The following is a 20,587-nucleotide window of genomic DNA, read 5'->3' on the forward strand; positions in this document are numbered from 1 at the left end:
TGACAGCTTTCTTTTGTTTCGTTCTTTCCGTTCCAAGTTGGTGTTTCTGCTCTGTGACCCTCTCGGCCCCCCATGAGTTTCCTGTGTATTTCACAGGGTACCCCGTGCAGTTAGCGGGCTCCTACAGGTCTGTAGTGTGACGGCCCATCTCTGGCTTCCACAAAGATGTTGAGTGGGACCCATGAGCGACAGGTTCATCTCTTCAAAGTGCTTCTTCTGTGAGTGAATATGACCCTGTCATTCTTAGTACCTGAGCCTTGGCCAGCCGCGCTTCTGTGGCTTTTCCGTACAGCACGTTTTCACAACCTTGAATTTCCTAATTTTGTCTTTTACAGTGTGAACAGGCTGAAAATCCCCCAAATATAATCTTTTTCCGTTGTTACCTAACGTCCTCCTTTTGGCATTTTACTGTAGACAACAAATAGAAACACAGTCGTGTCTTCAGAGCCATTGGGGCTCGCTTCAGTTAAACATCAGAGTGACTTACTGATTCTGTTGTCCGCAGAATAGGAGACAGTTCAGCCAAGCTTTGGGCCAGTGCATGTAATGTGTGCCCCGTGGCTCCCAAGTCCTCTGACTGTGTGCCAGCGGTTGAGGTGCCCTCCAGGCCAGTACACTCAGGGTAGGGTCTTTGGCATCCACTGTTCCTAACAGTGTAAGAAAATCTAGGCTTTTTCTCTGATTATCCGCCGAATTCTCCCGGCTTCCACTCTTTGCAATTCGAAAGCCAGTTCCATGTTTTAAAGGATTTGTAAAATCAGCACCTTAGTTCTAGGTGCCAACTGTATTTCCTAAGGCTTTTGTAACAAATTATTAAATTCATGGCTTAAAAAAGCACATAATTATTCTTGTAAACATCTGAAAGTGATAGGTCTGACTCTTGTGTCTTTGGGCCTTTTCAGTTTAAAGGTCCGTTATGTTAGGGTATAAGCCTGCCATTTCTATTTCTTTTTTGGTGGGCTTGGGGTGAGAGGCAAAGGGAGTCACCTCCCACCTGCCTGTCCTCACGCCTGCAGAGGCAGGGGGCACAGTCGGTGTCTCAGGCCGGGGTGGCAGGGCAGACGGAGGTGCTGTCACGCGGAGGCCCTCGCTGCTGGCTGGCCTCCAGCCCCTGCAGGCTCATTGCTCCTTTTCTGTTTGTTTTGGTTTTTTATTCTCTAACTTTTTTTTTTTAATTATTTTTTAATAATCTTACTTAGTTGATTAGGGTACCAAGGGTCAAGGGGTACAGGGTAAACGTGGGCAATACCATTGTTTCCACACTAATATTATCATTTTTCCCTGTATCTGGGGTTAGGGGAGTAACAAAGGGATATGCCCCACCCAACCTCCCACCCATCCCAGATCCCCAACGGGAGGCGCGCTCTGAGGGTCCTGCTCAAACAGTTTTGATAGTTCATCAGTTCTGGATTGCTGCCAATCTCGCAGTTCCAATCGCAATGAAACCTATTCAGAATCCACTGGCGACATAGTCTCTTCATGGTTGGGGTTCTAAGATCAGCAGTTCAGTTGGAGGGATCTCCAAAGAAACTTCATCTGAGATGATCCCAGGCCTGATTCTTGCGTGAGTTTGCTAGTACAGAGTCCGACACCGTCCGTCACACCAATCAGCTTATGCACATGCTGGTTGTTGCGATTGCTGGGTCCGTTCTGTTTCCAGCCCTGTCTTCCTTGTGAACCAACGGGTGTTGTAGTCCAGTTCGATCCTGCCCACTTCATACTCGGTCCTCATGCAAACCAGTTGGAGCTGCAGTCTAGTTGGAGCAACTCCCCATAAACCCCACCAGGCCTGCTCCTTACCCTGGTTCCATGCATGCGAGTATGTACCACAGGCTCATTCAGTCTGTCCCACATCCCATTTAGCTCTCGCACATGTCAATGGGCATTGAAGCCTAGTTCAACCCAACCAACCTACTATCCAGCCGCTATACCTACTGGCAGGTGCCTTTCTGTCTAGCCACCCAGCCCCTGTCCTGGTTTTCATGCTCTCCAGTGAGAGTGGTAACTCCGAGGGAGGTCCCCACTATTTCCCTTCTAGGCCACACCCACTCCCAGATTATGCATTCTCCAGGTGGTTCTGGCATTTGGCTTGACAGAATTAGCTCCCAGTGCCAGCCTCTGCCAGCTAGTGCTGCAGCTAAGCCCAATCAACCCTCACCCACTCTAATTTTTGCTTGCACCAGTCGGAACAGTCAGCCCACCGTGGCCCTTCCCTTATCTAGTTCACATGAGGCCTACAGGTGTTATAGCCCTGCCTAGTCTGATCTACCCCCATTCCAACTCATGCTTTCCAATGGAAATGGTTGTCCAGCAGGGGAGCCCACATTCCCCTGTCGGCCTTGCCTCCTCCCCCTGATTATCACATGTGCTGTTTGGGCGCTGCAACCACATCTGGTACGGCTCATCTCATCTTAGCATTCTTTTCTGTGTACTGGTATGTGTCACAACCGAACCTGGCTCGACCCACACTCTGTTCTGGTGCTTGGATTCGCCAGCAGGTGATGTGAACAGGTTCAGCCTGGTCTGCCCCCAGCCCATGCCATGTGTATGCCAGTGGGATAATTTCCATTGCCTGTTCTGGGCTGTTTCCTATTGTGCTTCTTGCACTTACCTGCAGGGACTGTGTCCTGCCAGAGGAGTTGTCCAGGCTCCTCCATCAGAAACTCTCCCAGTGCCAGATTTCACGCATACCAGTGGGTCCATGAGCCAGCCCTACTCAGTTCACCTCCTGTCCTAGCAGGAACAGTGGCTTTTCCTGACTGGCCTTCAACCCAATCTGGTTCTTACTGTTGGATGTTTCAACCCAGCCATGGCTCTTCCATCCCCTCATACAGCTCACACATGGTTCAGTAAGGGCTGAGACCTAGCCTAGTCTGTCACACATCTACCCTGGTCCTGCAGAGCACCAGATGGTGTTGGAGTCTGGCCCGGCTTGGTGCTTCCAGTCCCAGTCCTCACTTGTGCCAAGTGAGATTACAATCGTACCCTGATCAGAACGCAGCCCCCATTCCAGCCCATATGCTCCTTGGTGGGAAACTCAACCCAGCTAGGGTGTCCCCTTAGCTCCCCAACCGGGCCTATTCCCAGCCTTAGATCTGTGCAGGCCAATGGTTGCTCTGACTCAGCTTGGCAGAGCCCCTCACTTGTCCTGACCCCTTAGATGCTGTGGCTTAGTGTCCCTATCTCACGCAGATCAGTAGGTGCAAGGACCTACTTGGCATGACCTGTGCTCCAACCTGATTTCTGTTGTTTCTTGTGAGTTAAGGTTTGTTCGGCCCTGCCCATTCTGTCCCCTTCCAGTGGCAGCCCGGCCCACCTCACATTCTGTTTTAGGATGCACATTCAGGTGTTGCTGCCTTGACTTGCCCTGACTGTTGTGGGTTCCCTTACCTGTGAGTGATGGCAGGTGGCATGGTCACACCTAGCTTAGTCCATCGCAACCACAGCTTGTGAGCTAACCAGGGGGACTTGTATTTCCACAGGGTCTCTAACTTCTTTTTATCTGTGAATTAATCTGATACTTTTTAGAATTCCAGTTTTATATATTTATGCAACGGTACTTCAAAAACTTGATTAAACAAAATTTGAAAGATAAACCTGTATCTCTCTGTATAGCTCTGTTAGTAGCTGCTTAGGGTGTGTGTGTGTGTGTGTGTGTGTGTGTGTACTTGAAGAAGTGATGGCGGGACAGGCATCTTGCCTGCATATTCCCTGTCACAGAGGCTGGTTCTGCAGCCTGCTGGGTCTTAATTCCAGCTTCCTGCTAAAGGAGGCTGCGGTGATGGGTTCTCTGCTCCCTGCGCTGATGGCCCAAGCTGCTGCATTTGGTCGGTCATTCAGCTGGGAGACCCAGGTGAGGTCCCAGGTCCTGGCTTCAGCCCCGTCCCGGAGCCGTGGCAGACATTTGGAGAATGTAGCAGCAGATGGAAGTGCCCTTGCTGGCTCTCTCTCTCTGCTTTTCAGTATAAAAAAGGAGTTCATAGAGAAACAGAATAAAAAGATGTTTATTTTAGCGCAGAAAAAAACCTAAAATCCTTGCCCAAATATGTTCTTCAAAAATTTCATGGAAAATGCATGCCCATTATAGCAGAATTATGCATGGCTTGCGAAAGATTTTGCTACAAAATACACTTATATTTTAATTCCATTTTCTACAGACTTTTGGGACTTTTCTTGTTTCTGTGTTATTTAATATGTAATTATATGTTTATATAATTAGTCTATCAATTGATCATTTTATTCAAATGAGATATAAAACTTTTACCTCTGTTTATGTCCCTTGTCCTTTCATTTTTTTTTTAAAGATTTATTTATTTTATTACAAAGTCAGATATACAGAGAGGAGGAGAGACAGAGAGGAAGATCTTCCGTCTGTTGATTCACTCCCCAAGTGACTGCAGTGGCCGGTGCTGCGTGGATCCGAAGCCAGGAACCAGAGACCTCTTCCGGGTCTCCCACGCGGGTGCAGTGTCCCAAGGCTTTGGGCCGTCCTCAACTGCTTTCCCAGACCACAAGCAGGGAGCTGGATGGGAAGTGGAGCTGCCGGGATTAGAACCGGCACCCATATGGGATCCCGGTGCGTTCAAGGCGAGGACTTTAGCCGCTAGGCCACGCCGCTGGGCCCTGCCCTTTCTAATTTATTATTTTCTTAAATATCATGTATGGACACTGATGATCACATCAGGCAGCGTTAGTTTTTTTGCTTCCGCCATCTGACATGATTGAGAAACCTCAGCAGAAGAAAGGCTCGTTGCAGTGAAGATCTGTTCAACTCTGCCGCTCTCTAACTCTGCCATCTTTCCTTGACCATGTTCTTTCTATTCAGAGAATTTGCTCCAGCCATTTCCAGGGCCAGTCCGCTACTGATGAATCACTCTAACTTTCCTTCATTTTAGAATGTCCCAGTTTCCCCCTTACTCCCAAAGGACAGTTTCCCCAAATATAGAAGTTAAGACTGACATCTCTTTCCTCTGTTTGAGGAATGCTGTGTTACTTCCGTTGGCTCCTGTGCTTTTGGGGCGGAATCCCCTGTTGTTGGAATTCTCTCTGCCCTCAGTGTGATTTAGTGTTACTTTTTCTGGCTGATTTAAAGCTGTGTTCCTTTCCCAGAAATAAATTTATGAGGTGTCCTGGTCGCCGAGTTTGTCCTGTTGGGAATTTTTTCAGTTTCTTGAGGTTTGACGTTTGTTCTCTGCCAAATTTAGGAAGTTTTCAGCCATAAAAAAAAAAAAAAAAAAAACCAACCCTCCCAGCCACTTTCTCCTGCTTGCTGGAGGGAAATTTTCTGCTGTTCCGTCCCGGAGTGCTGGTCCCCTTGGCTTTCTGGGACTGAGAGAATCCTCAGAAGGAGCTTTGGTTGTGCCCTCAGGGTGTCTGTGCTGGCTCGGGTGATCCGTCTCCGGAGTGGCATCCCCGTCCTGCCAGACTCTTCCCAGTTCTGGAACAGTGAGAGGGCTCTCGGGATTGTGTGTAGCGTGGGTTTTGTCAAGATTTCAGCCTGCTTTCTATTTCCTTACTTTCGCAGCTTGCTCTTTACAGCTGGTGTAAATCAAGATAGGAAAAGGTGCTTGTCTGAGCACCGGCTGTGTGGCTAGGCAGTTCCTGCCCCAAAGTGCACCTTGGCCTTGGCCAGTGTCGGCGCTCTAATTAGGGAACGCTGTTTCTCTTACTGTGGAGGCTTGCGATCTTGGGTGTCCTCCAGGTTGGATTGGAGGAAATTGTCAATTTGAGTTCCGCTTGTTTGACTTTTTTTTTTAACAAAACTGCCATTCCCCCCTTTTCCTTTTAAGGTTTACTTCTTTGAAAGGCAGAATTACAGAGGCTGCAGCTGCTGGAGCTAGGCCAGGCCAAGCCAGGAGGTTGCCCCATGCAGGTGCAGAATCCCAAGGGGCCAGGCCGTGCTCTGCTGCTTTCCCAGGCGCATTAGCAAGGAGCTGGATGGGAAATGGAGCAGCCGGTCGTCCAGAAGGCCACCCACACGGGATGGCAGCACCCCAAGTGTGGCTCAGTCCGTTGCATCACAAAAAAGGGTGGGGGCATTGTTTTTACATGTGACACTGTTCCTACATGTGCCAGTTGATAGTTCCTGGCTCCTGGAGGGCACATCCTCACCCGTTCTTCTAGAGCCCTTGGTTAATTCAACTAACACCCAACTTAGAAGCTGGGAAAGCAGGAATCTAATACGGTGGCTGAACAACAAGGCAGGCATCACCCTTCAGGCAACCTCACAGCTCCTTGTCAATGAGCCTGGGAAAGGCAGCAGAGGGCCCTATACTTGTGTGGGAGACTCAGATGAAGTTCCTAGCTCCTCGCTTTGGCCTGGTCCAACCCTAGCTGTCATGGCCGTTTGGGGAGTGAACTGGCAGATAGAAGCTCTGGCGTTGTAGCTCTGCCTTTGAAATAAACCTTTAAAAAATGTTAAAAAAAAAAAAAAAGTAATCATGCCCATCTTGACCACTACTTGTTTTTTAAGATTTATTTATTTCATAAAGATTTATTTTTTATTAGAAAGGCAGAGAGATATGCAGAGAGAAAGAGATACAGAGAGAAAAATCTTCCATCTGCTGGTTCACTCCCCAAGTGGCCGCAATGGCCAGAGCTGAACCAATTTGAAGGCAGGAGCCAGGAGCTTCTTCCTCGTCTCCACATGGGTGCAGGGTCCCAAGGTTTAACCCTAACCCTAACCCTCGACTGCTTTCCCAGGCCACAAGAGGGAGCTGGGTGGGAAGTGGTGTAGCTGGGACACAACCAGCGTCCATATGGAATCCTGGCTGCTTGCAAGGCAAGATTTCAGCCGCTGAGCCATCATGCCAGGCATTGAGCACCAGTTTTTAAAACTATTAGAGTGAAGGCCAAGGAGATAACTCTAGGAATGGGGAAACTGAAGGCCGTGGCCAAGGGTCAGGACACTCCTACAAGAACCATAAAATGCTGTCCACTTGAAAATGTCTAACACAAAATTGTGGCAGTCTTACCAAGATGCTGCTTGAGAGGCGGCAAAGCTGCCGTCTGTGCTGCTGGCAGCTCCTGTGGGCACAGGTTCAAGTCCCAGCTGCTGCGCTTCAGACCCATCTCCTTGCTAATGGCCTTGGCAAAGCAGCAGAGGATGGCTTAAGTGGCTGGGACCCGGCAAACGGCATGGGAGACTTAAACAAAGCTCCTTGCTGAGGCCTGGCCCAGCCCTGATCGTTGGAGCCATTTGGATAGTGAGTCGGCGGATGGAAGGTATATTCTCTCACTCTCTGCCCCCCTCCCTAACTCCTTCAGATAAATAAATAAATTGTAGGAGGAAAATGCCGTGGTAGGTGTGTTACTCCTCCCTAGCCCCTTATCTTTTTTCTTTCATAGCAATTGACAGACTTTAATATTCAAGAAACATTACTCCATGGTGCACAGTAAACATATAGGAAATGTCATGTGAACATGAAGCTTCCAATTCAGCCTCTGCGGCAACTTTGATAATGAGTGACACATCAACACAGAACACTACCAAATTCTGTAATTTTTATACTGTGATTTTAAAGCATCTCTTTATGTTGTATATATGCCATCTTATATACCATCTTGTTCACTTTATTAATGTACTCTAAATTTGCACCATTTCAGAATAAATAACTTTTTTGTTTTTAAACAAGCACAGGGCCCGGTACAATAGCCTAGCAGCTAAAATCCTCTCCTTGCATGCGCTGGGACTCTGTACCCACGTGGGAGACCTGGAAGATGCTCCTGGCTCCTGGCTTCGGATTGGCTCAGTTCTGGCCGTTGCAGCCACTGGGGGAGTGAATCAGCAGATGGAAGATCTTTCTCTCTGTCTTTCCTTCTCTCTATATATCTGACTTTGCAACAAAGATAACTTTTTCAAAAAAGCACAATAACCTCTGTCCTCCCATTTTATGACCTTTGTGTATAAAACTAATTTCAGGGGAAAAATCTTTAAGGCTCACATTTTAGTAGTTAACATTAAACATAGGACATAAAAATTACATCCTCCAGCGCCATTTCCAATACTGATTCTACATTTTCAAGTTTAGAATATATTAACAGCAACAGCTATAAGAAAAAAAAGATTAAAATGTATGTAGAACATTGACAGTTATTCATGATGTCAGAAATTGAAAGTAAACCAATAAAAGGATTTCAGAATTAACTGAATATAGCTAATTTAGAAATGTAAATAGAGCCTGGCGCAATGGCCTAGCGGCTGAAGTCCTCACCTTGGGTGCACCAGGATCCCATATGGAAGCCGGTTCTAATCATGGCAGCTGCGCTTCCCATCCAGCTCTCTGCTTGTGGCCTGCGAGACCTGGAGAAAGTTCCTGGCTCCTGGCTTCAGATCGGTGCAGCACTGGCCGTTGCAGTCACTTGGGGAGTGAATCATCGGACGGAGGAGCTTCCTCTCTGCCACTCCTTCTCGCTGTGTATCTGACTTTGCAATAAAAATAGATAAATCTTAAAAAGAAATATAAATAACATTTTTAAAGAATATCACCTGGTAGCAAAAAATTTTAATTTATCGAACTAACCTACCAGTGTCAACCTGTTTTTGCCTGTGTAAGAAAAATGAAGATCATGTTTGGTAAAAGTTGTAAAAGAATAAATGCTAGTTAATGAATAAACAGTACTTCTTTTTTTTTTTTTTTTAAAGATTTATTTATTTTATTACAGCCAGATATACACTGAGGAGGAGAGACAGAGGAAGATCTTCCGTCCGTCCATTCACTCCCCAAGTGAGCTGCAACGGGGCCGGTGCTGCGCCGATCCAAAGCCGGGAACCTGGAACCTCTTCCGGGTCTCCCACACGGGTGCAGGGTCCCAATGCATTGGGCCGTCCTCAACTGCTTTCCCAGGCCACAAGCAGGGAGCTGGATGGGAAGTGGAGCTGCCGGGATTAGAACCGGCGCCCATATGGGATCCCGGGGCTTTCAAGGCGAGGACTTTAGCCGCTAGGCCACGCCGCTGGGCCCAACAGTACTTCTAAATTAACCAAAGCCAGCATGGAACCCTTCTCATTCAATGGATGCTTTTCAAAACTTTGTTCCTTGTAAGATTAAAGGGAAAATTTAAAACAAAAAATTTCCCTTAGGTTTAATTTCAAGTGAATTCATACAGGTAAAGAGAATTACCGTCAAGCATGTGCCAAGTTCTGAGGGGCACATCGTGAGAAATTGTTTTTACAGTCTTCCCTAATTTCACAAGTCAGGTTTACTCCATGGATCCCTCTCGCGCATGGTGGGAGTAGAGATCACAAAGCCGCCTCCCTGTAGGCCAGTGAGGATGTCACCTCCAACAGTAACTGCCTCACCTAAGTGACAGCAAAGGTCTAAAGCCTCTAAAGGTCTTAAATCAGTGTCCCTATTAAAACATGACATTTAGGCTATAAGCACATTAAGTAGATTTAAACCAAATTGCCACAGAGGTTCTTTAAAGCAATCTGTGTAAACATTCAGAGTTCTTTCCTCCAAGAAAAGGGTAAAACATCAGTCGTCTCTATTTTAAAGCTATTGGAAACCGAACGATGACCATTAAAGAACAGTAACAAAAAGGGAACCTCCCTCCAGTGAGGATCTGTAGAGGTGGGAATTGAAGGCTCCACCACCAAACGGACAGTGCCATGCTGATCTGACGTTTCATCAGTGGCTGCTGTTACAGTATTGAAGACACAGACCATGGGTACCAATCTGTCTCTGAATTTCATTTTCAAAATTTTCCTGTGTTAATACCATTACGACAGTTTTCACTAGTATGTAATTGTTTTAACCAAAAGGTGCTTGTTTTAATCATCCAGATAACCTAAAGACATTAGTGTAAACATCACACTGAGAAACTGCACTCACTGGCTTTGACGCCATCCACTTCAGATGGGCAGGTGGTACTCGTGTTTCCTCAGGACCCCGACACTACCTTTCCAGAAGCTTCTGCACCTCACATGTGACGCTGAGATCTCCCATGTGACCCAGGATGCATATGCATTCAGCAAGTGTCCAGTTCAGTCTGGCTGAGGACTTGACTTCTCAGTTAGCCGAATGCACTTGACTGACCTGTGATGCTATTAAGCTTAGCATCTCAGGAGAATGAACTTTTCTGATGCTTCTTTAAGCTCAGCTGAGCTAGAAAAAAAAATAGTTTGAGGGATAAAACAACACATATATTTCATGTATAGACTGCTTAGGCCACCATCGTTATCCTAAGTCCCAACTGCAGAGGCTGAATATGCCTTCGTCTCTGCCGAGAACAACAGGTCCCATGGCAGAGGGAAAACAGACGGTGACGGACTCAGTACTCTAGTCAGAAAGATGGCACACTTGGCTGGATAGCTTCATGAAGACACGGGCAGCAGGACCTGCGCTGGAGCAAGGCGTGCCGTACAGACATTTCTTCATCTGGTTTTACTTGTGTAGCACAGACCTGCACGGCAGAGTGTATTAGAGAAAATAGACAGTATGTCTAAGTTTTGTTAGGAATAAGTAGGCACCGCTGATGTGAGGTTGTGTGCTGTCATCACAGACAGTTAATTTTCAGTTGTTTATTGCGGTGTTGTTCTTGCTAGACGTTTTGCTGGGCAGTGTCACTGCAGACCATTGCTGTGGTTACGGACCACAAACTGCACACTCACAGTAGTGTCTCATCATCCAGACACCATCCACAGCACCTGTTGACAAAACAGATTCCTTTTCCACCTCTGCTTGGAGTCCATACTGCAGAACAACTTTTTTTTTTATGTCCTCATAGCTCAATTCTGTGGAAAACTCATTTGTCATATTTTCAAAGTGGTACAAAAGAGATTTATCCTAGATTTATCCACATTCCACCTGGTTTGAGTATTTCCCATATTGCAGCGATATAATCACTTACGTTGTGAGCTGCAGCTATGAAGAAACAGGTAGCAGTGCATTCCAGATAGATCTGAAAATCTGCAGCCATGGAAAAGGATGGGCCGGATCCGGTCGGCTCAGCTGATGGATCCAGGGCTAGAGTTTGTATTTAATTTCAGAGCATCTGTTGAGTACAAAGTTGGAAGAAAAGAGCATGAAAAAGCTCTACTCATTTCCTTGACAGGCCAGTCTTCCTCGTCCAGCACCAGGTACCACAATGTTTACCAGGATTACAAGGATCCCATCTCTTGGAAAGTTTTTTAGAATCTCTGTAATGATTGGATGGTAGCAGGCCTCTCTGTCGACCTTCCCGGTCTCGCTCCAGTCCCTCCGACTGTCTCAGGTGGACACCTGTGTAGCTATCCATTCCCGTCTTCTCCATAGTCCTTGTGTTCATACCTACGTACGCGATCATTCGCAATGCTCAGCAGCAGTTCTTGGTTATGATCAATACACTTCCAGATCTTGTCCAAGTGAAGAAGGAACGGAGGAAGTAGTTTCTGTTGATTGGCTGGAGGTGATCACCACTGTCTTTGGTGTACTCGCTCATGCATACTGGAGCCGTGTAGCGGAAAGCATTGGTGATCTTGCACAAGTGCAGGCGCTCCACCAAACCGCCGTGGCAGAACCCAAATGCCTGGTGGAGAACTGCACCTCCACCTCACCGCCCGGCCCTCAGCCACCTCAGCCTTTGGGCGGCCAGGAGACAGTGGCAGGAGGGGGCCATCTCTGCCGTGGCCCTTGGCCTGGCCTGCGTGTGTGTGGTGGGGAGTGAGAGTTTGCTGGCAGCTGCCCAGCCTTCCTCTCCCCTTATCTTCGCTATCAAGTGAGAATGCACCATTTCCAGAAATGCACTGAGGCCATGGAATTGCATGACATGAGCCCTGCGCAGGAACCTAGAAGCTCGCCTTGCATTTGCCAGGATCCCATATGGGCACGAGTTTATATCCTGGCTGCTTCCCTTCCCTTCCAGCTCCCTGTTTGTGGCCTGGGAAAACAGTTGAGGACGGCCCAGAGCCTTGGGACTCCTCGCCCGCATGGGAGTCCCAGAAGAAGCTCCTGGCTCCTGGCTTTGGATAGGCTCAGCTCCAACCATTGTGACCACTTGAGGAGTGAACCAGTGGATGGAAGATCTTCCTCTCTGTCTCTCCTTCGCTCTGTAAATCTGACTTTCTAATAAAAATAACGAAATGTTAAAAAAAAAATGACACGATTCTCTGAACTGCAAAAGGAAAAAAGAGCAGGTCAGTGCCTCTTACTCGGAGCAACCTGCGTGGTCCCGTGTGCGCATGCGCTGCACGGCAGGCACCCCCCCCCGCCCCCCCCCCCCCCCGTGCTAGGTCCAGCGATGCCCAAGCCAGCCGCGGCTGATGTTTCTGCAGGAGACGAATGAAGCAGTGAATGAGTAGGGCTTACCAGGCTGCATGAGCTTCAAGCGTGCAAGAAGATGCCACTGCATGCTGTCACTCGAGCATGGGTGAGGCTCCGCCAGGGCGCCTTAGAGCAAATGAGCATTGGGGAAAAAACGGATTTAGGCAGGAAGGGTTTTTTCTTTTCCTTTTTTTTAAGGCCATGAGCAATACAAGTACTGATTTGTATTCTATACTTTTTTGCCAGAATTCACTTGCAAATACAGTAAACTAGTTATGCAGATATTTTTATCTTAATTGAATGAACTTCTCCAGAGCGAAGGTTTTGAGAGCAGCTTTAGGGAACTGAATGAAATAAAATCTTAACCTTTTTTGTTTGACAAAGTAAACATGCTGGATTCATTATTTTAAGATTTATTTATTTTTATTGCAAAGTCAGATTTACAGAGTGCAGGAGAGACAGAGAAAGATCTTCCGTCCACTGGTTTATTCCCCAAGTATCTGCAATGGCCGGTGCTGAGCCAATCCGAAACCAGGAGCCAGGAGCTCCTTCTGGGTGCAGTGTCCCAAGGCTTTTGACCTGTCTTTTACTGCTTTTCCAGGCCACAATCGGGGAGCTGGAAGGGAAGTATAGCAGCCGGGATTAGAATTGGCGCCTGTGTGAGATCCTGGCATGCAAGGCCGGGACTTCAGCCACTAGGCTACCACACCAGGCCCGGATGCATTATTTTTAAAAATGACTTATTTATTTTTATTTGAAAGCAGATTTACAGAGAAGCAACGAGAGAGAGAGAGATCCTTCACTCACTGCCTCACTCCCCAAATAGCTACAGCGACTGATGTTGAACTCATCAGAAGCTAGGAAAGGAGCCAGGCGCCTCTTCCAGGTTTCCCACTCTGGTGCAGAGTCCCAAGCATTTGGGCCATCCTCTGCTGCCCTCCAGCCCACAAGCAGGGAGCTGAATGGACACCGGAGCAGCCGGAAGCAGAACCAGTGCCCACATGGGATGCCGGCACTGTGCACGGGAGGGTTAGCCCGTTGAGCGAGGATGCTGGCCCTGGAGTTTGCTCTGCCAATGGCAGCAGCAGCCAGGGCTGCCTGGGCCTGAGTGGGAGCCAGGAACTCAGTTCAGGTTTCAGCCTTGGGTTGCAGGGCCCACTTACTTGAGCCTGCCAGAGTGTGCATTAATAGGAAATTGGAATTGGGAGTGGAGCCAGGACTCCAGTCCAGTCATTCAGATACAGAAAGTTGGTTTCCCAAATGGTGTCTTAACTGCTAGGCCAAACAGCAGCCCCAGTCTTGAGTTCTGGATGATAGTTGTCTGGTATCCTGTTTGAAATCTGATAAAGGAGCCCCTCTTTCATCCTCCGTGGGATTGTCAGAGAACCACGATGAGTTTGGTTTGATGAACTCCTTAGATGACTTTCAGAGTTGTTTTAGGGAATTACTTGGTACTTTTGGATATCATTATCCCTATATTTAGAATGGTATTCATAGACTTTGTTAGAACAGATTTAGATTTAGATGAAAATCCTGCAGCTAGCACTGAGTTCCCATCTGCTCCCCCTCGTGTGGTCGTCTCTGTTACTACATCCTCCGCTAGTGGGAGATGTTTGTCGTAGCTGACGAACAGTGTCCTTGCACTGCTGCGAATGAAGTCCCGAGTGTACACGGAGGTGCGTTCTTTGAGCTGTGTGCTTGTGTGGGTTCTGACCACGCGCGTCTCACTGCTGCGGGGTCCTCTGCATGGTGACCCTTGCGTGTGCCCCTGACCCTTGGCCACCCTCACCCTGCTGCTCGCTGCCCAGCTTTATCCTTTCTGGAATGTCCTGTAGTTGGAATCCTGCAGTTTCCTCCGATGGCTTCTTTCACTTCAGCTAGCGCCTGTGGTCCCTTCGTGGCCTCCTGTGGCCTCAGAGCTTTTCTTAATCGGTGGGTTGGTGTACTGGATGTTTATGCATGAGTCCAAGAGGCAGATTTGGGAAAGATTTTTAACTATAGTTGCAAAAAGTGCTTCATCCAGTGATACTCTTACAACAGAAGGAGACCGGAAGCACCCTAGGGGGAGCAGTCATATCAGAAATTGCTTCATAAAATAGATCATGTGTATATATGGAGATTATTCATATTATATATAGAGAGTTCTTACATTGAGAGGGAGCCAGCCTGCTCGTCTGTAGGTTCACCCCACCCCCCCAAGCTTGCAAGAGCAAGGGGTGGGCCAAGGTGAAGTCAGGGACTTGGGCCCCAGCCGAGGTCTCCCGTGTGGGTCCCAGGCAGAGCCATCGTTGCTGCCTCCCAGGGCCTGTTACCAGGGGGTTGGAAGCAGCACTGAGACGTGAATTCAAGCAGTCCACTCCTCGATGTGACCCTCCCAGCTGGTGTCAAACTGCTCAGCCAAATACCTGCCCCAACACTTCTTTTTTATCTGCTCCATTTTTCCTTTAACATTTATGATAATGTGGAGATTAATTTATTTACTTATTTTTATTGGAAAGGCAGACAAAATTTATGGAGAGGAGAAACAGAGAGAAAGATCTTCCATCTGCTGGTTCACTTTCCAAAGGTTGCAATGACTGGAATTGAGCCCATCTGAAACCAGGAGACTTCTTGTAGGTCTCCCATGTGGGTGCAGGGTCCCCAGGCTTTGGGCCATCCTCAGCTGCTTTCCCAGGCCACAGGCAGGGAGCTAGGTGGGAAATAGGTGGCCAGGAGACAAGTCAGTGCTGATATGGGATCCTGGCGCTTATAAGATGAGGATTTACCCATTGAGCCATCAGACCAGTCCTCCTCTTTTTTTTTTTTTTTTTTAAAGGCATTATTTTATTGGGAAGTCCGATACACAGAGAGGAAGATCTTCTGTTTGATGATTCACTCCCCCAGCGGACGCAACGGCCAGAGCTGTGCCAATCTGAAGCCACGAGCCAGGAGCCTCCTCTGGTCTCCCACATGGGTACAGGGTCCCAAGACTTTGGGCTGCCCTGCAGTGCTATCCCAGGCCACAAGCAGGGAGCTGGATGGGAAGTGGGGCTGCCAGGGTTAGAACTGGCGGCCATATGGGATCCCGGTGTGTGCAAGGAGAGGATGTCAGCCACTGGGCTACTGTGCCGGGCCTTTTTTTTTTCATTTTTAATTAGGGAAAAATACTGTTCCTTCCCATATGTCTTGTATTACTGATGAGTGTTGCTTCTGTCGGTGAGCAACAGTTCCTAGGATGCTATTTTAGTCTGCCATGGAAACTTTCCCTCTCTTGGTGAAGGGATGAAAGGGATCAGCTACTCATACAGAAACTTTTTTTTAAAAGATTTATTTTTATTTTTTCATTGGAAAAGCAGATATAGAGAGGAGGAGGAGGTATAGAGAGAAAAATCTTCTGTCTGTTGATTCACTCCCCAAGCAGCCGTAATGGCTGGAACTGAGTTGATCTGAAGCCAGGATCCAGGAGTCTCGCCAGGTCTCTCACGTGGGTGCAGGGTCTCAATGCATTGGGCCGTCCTCCATTGCTCTCCCAGGCCACAAGCAGGGAGCTGGATGGGAAGTGGAGCAGTCAGGACATGACCCACCGCTCATATAATCCTGGTGGATGCGAGGACTTTATCCATTAGGCTATCATACCGGGCCTTGTACAGAAACTTAAGAACCAACAGTCCTCAATGTTAGCGTCCCTAGAACTCACTTGTTTGATACCTGCTTGGGCACCGCCCCATCCCCCACCCCCACCCCCACTCCCACCACCCAGTCCCCTCAGGTGCAAGCAGGAACACGGGCAGGGCCGCAGCTGGCCACGGTGCCCTTTCCCAGGTTCTGGTTTCTGTCATCACAGATTGGTTTTGTCTGTCCTTGGCCTATTCTGGACTTTTCTTATAAATGGAAGCATATGATAGGTCGTCTTCTGCAGCTGGCTTATTTCACTTAGCAAAACTTTTTCAAGGTTCATCTATGCTGTAGCATGTGTCAGAACTTGATTCCTTTTTATGACCGAATAACATTCCGTTGTACGCATGGGGATACTTCAAAAGCTCATGGGAAATTAAAAGGTGATGCGTATTTTCCATGCACTTTTTAAAAAACCCCTTATGTGCTACACTCCCCTTTGCTCATCTGTTGATGGACATTTGGACTTTTCCCACTTTTGGCTGTTGTAAATATGCTGCCTTGGACATTTGCCTGCACGTTTCTGTAGACATGTTTTTACGTCTTTTAGCTATATACCTAGGAGTATATAGGGGGACTGCAAAGAGGCTATGTCTTAGTGTATTTTAAAAATTAATTTAATTTTTATTTTTCAAATTCTTTAATTTTCATTTTATTTGAAAAGTTTGGAGAGAGAGCTTGCACCCAGTTCATTCCTAAGATGCTTACAGGGCCAGGCCAAGGTCAGGAACCCAGAACTCCATCATGTCTCCCAAGTAGGTGTTGGGGACCCAAGACCTTGAGCCCCACCTGCTGCTTCCAAGATGCTGCTTAGCAGGAAGCTGGGGAGGGAGTGTCTGAAATAGCTGTGCCACACCTACAGTGAGGAGAGACAGAGACAAAGATCTTCTGTCTGCTGGTTCATCCCCGAGTGACCGCAGTGGCCAGAGCTAAGTTCATCTGAAGCCAGGAGCCAGGAGCTTCCTCCGGGTCTCCCACGCAGGTGCAGGGTCCCAAGGCCTTGGACCATCCTCCACTGCTTTCCCAGGTCACAGCAGGGAGCCGGATGGGCAGTGGAGCAGCCGGGACACGAACCTGCTCTCATATGGATGCTGGTGCTTGTAGGTAGAAGATTAGCCAACTGAGCCAGCACACTGACCCCTTTTATTTTCTTTTTTTTTTTTTTTTTTTTTTTTAAAGATTTATTATTATTGGAAAGCCGGATATACAGAGAGAGAGCAGGATCTTCCATCCGATGTTTCACTCCCCAAGTGAACTGCAAAGGGCCGGTGCGCGCCAATCCGATGCCGGGAACCTGGAGCTTCTCCGGGTCTCCCACGCGGGTGCAAGGTCCCAATGCATTGGGCCATCCTCGACTGCTTTCCCAGGCCACAAGCAGGGAGCTGGATGGGAAGTGGAGCTGCCGGGATTAGAACCGGCGCCCATATGGGATCCCGGTGCGTTCAAGGCGAGGACTTTAGCCGCTAGGCCACGCCACCGGGCCCGACCCCTTTTATTTTCTAAAAGTAGTTGCTGATTATTTTAGAACAACTGTTTTTTTAAGTTATGATTTAATACAGATTGTTTTAAATGTAATACAAATGCTGATATGTGTTTTTGCATCATTATTCTCTTAGTATTTTCTAATTTGCATTATGATGTCATTGCACAGGGAGTGATTTAGAATTGCTTTTTGTAGGCTGGCTGCTCTTCCACCTGTGTCATCACTTCTGCTCTGGGAGGGCAGTGGAGGATGAGCCGAGCCTTGGGCTCCTGTGCGTGGGACACCCAGAGAAAGCTCTGCGCTCCAGCCTTCAGGCCAACCTGACTCTGGCTGTTGTTGCCTATGGGGAGTGAACCAGTGGATGGAAGCGCTAGCCTGTGCACTCTCTCTAAAACTCTTGACTTTCAAATAAATTATTGTTTTTTAGTTTCTTACTGATTTCTGACTTGGTTGTCTGGTGAGTCAGGGAATGTGGTCTTTGTTACTAATTGCTCACCTGAGAGTTGCTGCTGGAAGCCTGGGACACTGAATTGTCTGAGCCAAAGAGACAGTGGATTAGGAGACCTGATCTGTTTGCCAGGAGCCCAGGCTCTTTCCTGGGTCTCCAGTAATGAGTCATAAGCGAGGAAGGATCTTGTATGGGCACCAGTTCGTGTCCCACTACTCCCACCTCCCTCCCAGCTCCCTGCTTGTGGCCTGGGAAAGCAGTTGAGGACGGCCCAAAGCCTTGGGACCCTGCACCCGTGTGGGAGACCTGGCGAGACTCCTGGCTTCAAATCGGCTCAGCTCTGGCCAGCTGTTACAGCCACTTTAGGGAGTGAACCAGAGGATGGAAGATCTTTCTCTCCTCTCCTTCTCTGTAAATCTGCTTTTCCATTGAAAATAAATACATTTTTTAAAATGAACCCTGTATATATGCAGTGAAATACGTGAAAGGGGAGAACAACCCTTCCCCCTTCTCTCCCTCCTTCCCCAGATACGGGAGGAGAGAAGCAGATTGGAGACAGTTGTCTCATCTACACCCCCTGCCCGTCCTCGTCTGTCTCCACCCTAATCGGTGGTCCACAGGGCGTAAATCCCTCTCAACTCTGTAAACACCAAAAATAAAAGGAATTTATTTTTTAAAAAAGAAACAGATGAGAACCCCGTGTCGTGTGCTGGCATTCTCGGGTTTGATTCTGGCTGCTGACCCCAGCTGCCTGCTGCTGCAGCCCCTGGCAGGCTGCAGTTCCATCTCAGGAAGCTGCCTGCCTGCCACCTGCTTGGGAGACTGGAGGCATGTTCGGGCACCTGGTCTCTGCCTAGCCTCATCCGGGATGTGTGTATCTGTCAAATGAAAATGTTGGAAAGATTCTGTGCGTTTACAGTGTGCACTGTGAAGTTTTGACACATGTTGTGTGTGTGTGAGAGAGAGAGAGTGAGTGTGATGTCTTTCGAAGCCTTTGATGACACTGAATTTCTGGAGTGTTCCTCTGTTTCCTGGCCGTTTTCAAGTTCCGCAGATCTTCATGCTTTGACTTTATTTATTTATTTACTTACTTACTTACATTGAAAGGCAGACCAAATTGACAGAGAGAAGGAGAAACCGAAAGATCTTTCATCTACTGGTTCACTCCCCAAGTGGCCACAATGGCCGGAGCTGAGCCAGTGTGAAGCCAGGAACTCCCTCCAAGTTTCCCATGTGGGTGCAGGGTCCCAAGGCTTTGGGCCGTCCTTGACTGCTTTCCCAGGCCACAAGCAGGGAGCTGGATGGGAAGTGAGGGCAGCCAGGACATGAACCAGAGCCCCTGTGGGATCCCGGCACTTGAAAGATGAGGTTTAGCCATTGAGCCATTGCTTCAGCCCCACAACTTTTTAAAATCTTGTTTAGTTTGAAAACCAGAGAGCTCCCAAAGGCCTGCAGCATCTGGGCCTGGGGCGAACCAAATCGAGGACCCCCAGTGTAATCTGGATCTCCCACCTGGGCGGCAGGGGCCGCAGTGATTGTATCTCACCTGCTCGCTCCCACAGTGCACATGAGCTGAAGCTACACTCAGAACCAAGTATAGGGTTGGGTGTCCCAAGGAGCGGCCTAACCACCGGGCCAGGTGCCCACCCTGAGGTGCTTGGTAGCAGTGACTAGCTTCGTCTTCCTTCATCAGCTAGCTGATGGGTTGTGTTGTGTTTGTGAAGTCCTGGAGGAGTAGCACTTCCTCAGTGATGCGGCTAGGCGCTGACAGTGCAGGTCCTTCTTAAAGAGCTCATAGGGAGTGCGCTTTTCATCTGTGCCTCGCAGGTGAAGTAGCAGGAGGCTGGACTGCAAGTGGAGTACTGGGGCCCACGTCACAGTTTACCTTGCTGCACTGCCACACCTGCCCCCTTACCTCAGTTTTGAAGATATTTTCTAGAGTATGGAATTTTAGACTTTTTAAAAAAATGTCATTTTAGGAAAGGATAAACCCGCTTCCAGCTTGGCTGGAAGAAGTCTCCAGTTGGGTGTTGTAGTTAAATTCATACGAACTGTAACCCACAGTCCAGGCTGCACAGGCTGAGGTCCCAGTGGGCCACTGTGCCCACAGACTGGCACCGGGGAGGCCAGTGCCGAGAAGGGCAGGGGTGTGGGCCAGACAGCATAACTGCGTTCCTCATCCTTACCCTGAAGCTTCCCTGGCAGCGCCATGCTGCTAGAGCCAGATACTTCCCACTGCCCTCTCTCCTTGTCTTTTCCTTATGGAAACATTTATATTTGCCATCAAGAATTAGGGCAGGAAGTGCTGCTTGGGCCTCCATTGTCTCATGGCGGAGATCCTGGGTTGGATGTCTGGGCCCCAGGACCCAATGAAAGACCAGGGCTGGGTTCTGGCTCTTCACCTCAGTCTGACCCAATCTTGACTGTTGCAGACACTTGGATGGAAGGTCATGCTCTCTCTGAAAGTTCAGTCGGGAACGGCTGCAGCTTGGTAGCACTTAGAGAGGAAACAGGGCAGACAGGTGAGGACCGGCATTGCGGAACAGCATTAGTAAGCTGCCCCTTGGAATGCCCACACACCATAGTAGAGTGCTGGTTCATGTCCTCACTCCTCCACTTTACTTCCAGCTTCCTGCCAATGCATCTGGGAGGCAGCAGGTGCTTGGGCCCCTCCCAGCCACCTGGGAGACCTAAACGGAATTCCAGGCTCCCGGCTTCTGCGTGCCTTCTGCAGACAGAGTGGTGCTGCTGAGGCAGAGG

General features: G+C 48.4%; 1 protein-coding gene and 1 pseudogene across 1 annotated transcript in view; one reads left to right on the forward strand and one right to left on the reverse strand.

Annotated features, from left to right (window-relative positions):
* Positions 1 to 20,587, forward strand: part of LOC118757795 (small integral membrane protein 10-like protein 2A) — a 74,685-nt gene that overhangs the window by 48,529 nt on the left and 5,569 nt on the right. The window lies entirely within an intron of this gene.
* On the reverse strand, positions 10,609 to 20,038 carry LOC101532666 (carnosine N-methyltransferase-like; annotated as a pseudogene).

Source organism: Ochotona princeps, chromosome 24, assembly GCF_030435755.1.
Source record: "Ochotona princeps isolate mOchPri1 chromosome 24, mOchPri1.hap1, whole genome shotgun sequence".
NCBI lineage: Eukaryota > Metazoa > Chordata > Mammalia > Lagomorpha > Ochotonidae > Ochotona > Ochotona princeps.